Genomic DNA, 3091 nt, shown 5'->3' with positions numbered 1-3091 from the left:
TTCAGTGTATTAATTCATAAGTTATTATTATGAAAGAAATTAGTCATAACCACTATTTACTCAAAAAATAATGCAACAGAAAAGTCATATAAAAAGCAACAAATATTTTGGGGACATTACATCAATTAATTTATGAGTGTTTTAAATCTAAGAGTACACTGACTCGTGCAAGGAGGTGATCCACGTTAATGGGAATTTTATCATGACAACTCTCCATCTTATAGAGAACTATTTCTTCAGATAACAATTTGTATGATCCAGTCAGATGAGTCTTACAATGTAGATGACATTTGTTTTGTGGAAGGTTTTCTGGATTCTGAGTTTCTCCTGACAGAGAACAAGATACATGTGGGACACAGCTGAAAAGCAGTTTAATTACCACAGAGACACTATGACTCATAAATGACTTCGTCTCCAGTGGGCCTGTGGCATGGACCCCAAGTAGGGCATTCTAGTGAGGCTTCAATGTAACAGCTGTAACTGTTGCCCTTTTGGGTCATTAAAACACAGATAATGATCTAATATGCTAATTAAAAGAGAAAACGAACATAGTAGGGTTGTTTCTAAAATGACAATCTCATCTAATTAGCATGAGGAAAATTAGAACAGAAACACTGAAGGATTTCTTAGTATTTTTAGAGTTAGAAGAAAACTGTTAACTTCTCATTTAGAATTATCTGGCAGTTGTAGCTCTTGTTACATATTTAGAAAACCTTCCTTGTAAAGAAACTGGTTAGTCTCCAGATTCACATGGATGCTATGTACATTCTGAGCAAGAATGAAACATTTTCATTATAATTTGAAAATTTCTGAAGTAGGGTTTGTTCTGGCCCACCCACTCCTTCCCCCCAATTCATTGTCGGAAACAATAGCAAACAGTACAACAAATTTAGAGTTCTTTACTCAGTATGGTACCATATGGGATGGATTTAAATGTGAATGAAGGGTAAGGATAATTTAAGATATTACATGTAGGTCCAGTCTACTTTGTTAAAAATATTGGGTACAAATTAATTAATTAATTCATATAAATAAATACATATATGTAAAATAAAATTTATCTCATGTAAAGCTACTGTATGACATGAAATGACTGGGAAAATTGTTCCATTGATTTGGAAAAAACATATTAAAACTTTTAGTTAACAATTGTGAATTTTTAATTTATTCTTGTGTTTTTGTCACTGGAATTTTTTTATTACAAAAAGTCTTTCATTTTGATATTTAGACATTAAATATGTAACATTAAAATTTCTCAACCCACAGTGATTTTATTAACAGTTACCCTGTCTATCACATTTCATCCTTTTAATTTTAATATTTGTATTTCATTTGACTCACTTTTTGTTGTTTTTATCTGGCAATTTGGAAATTTTATATCCTATTTCAATTCTTCCTATTTCTTTTGTGAGTACAAGTATTTAATCCCAGTACAGTTTTATATCAATATCTAAAGTTTAACACCATCTATAACCTGTTCCCAAATGAGACAAAAATGTTATCAAGCTTTCATTGCCTCCTATTTCATGTCACTCATACCAATACACATGTTGACATCATCTGGCAATTTAGTTTCAGTTTACTCAGTCTGTGTTTCACATCAACATTTCCTTGATACCAAATATAAGTTGTATGTGTTTCTTTGCTTACCATTTGCCTTTGTATTCCAGCTCATCTTCTTTCTTGAATTTTTCAGTTCCTTATTGTGTTTTGCTTTGCTCTAGAAATGTTTTCCAAAAGACTTTCCGATTGCTTTTTTTTCTCACACTTCTTTATCCTTTGATTCCAATCTTGGAATGCCCAGAAACCAGTCCTATATCCAACAGTAGTCAACATTCTTGAATTAAGAACAATGTCTCAAAACTAAATCCAATCCAATGTCAAAACACATGACTATGCCTTAAGATCAGCTGGATATAGTCAATTTCATTTCCAAATTTTCATAACCATTAGAAGAGTCTTCCAAAAAGCAAATCGAGTTTATGAGTTAGAAGCAAGAACACTGGTCTAAAAGACAGCAACTTTCATTCCTATGCTCAGTCTATTAGCTAGTCCTGTGGTGTTGATAAAATCATTAGACTTTTATCCATTTAATTTCTTCATTTGAACAATGAGTAATTTCAAACTTCGTATTTCTAATGCTCAATATAAATTTAAATTAAACTGTAGTATATTTGGAAAGGGTGCTACATTGTATTAAAATATTACTTTAGGTCAGGAACAGTGGTTCATGCCTGTAATCCTAGCACTTTGGGAGGCCTATGTGAGCAGATCACTTGAGGTCAGGAGTTCAAGACCAGATTGGCCAACATGGTGAAACCCTGTCTCTACTAAAAATAAAAAAAAATTTGCTGGGTATGGTAGTGGGCACCTGTAATCCCAGCTACTCTGGAGGCTGAGGCCGGATAATTGCTTGAACCCGGGAAGCAGAGGTTGCAGTGAGCTGAGATCACACCACTGTACTCCAGCCTGGGCGACAGAGTGAGACTCCACTAAAAAAAAAAGTTTTTTATATGTATAACCTAACTTTGATGTCTAGGACTAGCCCTTCTCTATTTTAGCAGTGTTTCTATGATTTGATAGCTTGGATTCTGAAAAACACAGTAATAAAAAGTAAAGATGGTATTGTGGTTTTTAATATATTTGCATAATATGGATTTATGATAAGTAGTCAATAATTTATTAATAATATTTGTTCCAAACAACTTTATATTGTCCATAAATGTATCATGTAAGTCAGCAGAAAAATATATTAAATATCTCTATTTACATATATTAAAATACCTTCTTTAAAAGTAGAGAAGAATAAATTCCAAATATTTAATAAAAGTGAAAAAATAATAGCATTGCAAATATTCCATTTTGAAAATAAATTTGCAATATTGGTTTTTTCCCCTTAAAAATGGCAAAAGGCATTTTGCTTAATAACAAATAAAAAGCAATAAACTTTATTTCCCAGAGAATCGTTATTGATCTATGGATAGTGTTGTAGGAAAACAGTGCATCAGGATTAGTTCTAACAGCATGGTTGAGCATTTTAAAAAACATCCATCAGTGTCATCTGCTTCCTCTTGTTACGTCTTTCCTTTTC

This window comes from Mandrillus leucophaeus, unplaced genomic scaffold (assembly GCF_000951045.1).
Source record: "Mandrillus leucophaeus isolate KB7577 unplaced genomic scaffold, Mleu.le_1.0 Scaffold275, whole genome shotgun sequence".
NCBI classification, from domain to species: domain Eukaryota; kingdom Metazoa; phylum Chordata; class Mammalia; order Primates; family Cercopithecidae; genus Mandrillus; species Mandrillus leucophaeus.
This window is presented reverse-complemented; position numbering follows the sequence as displayed.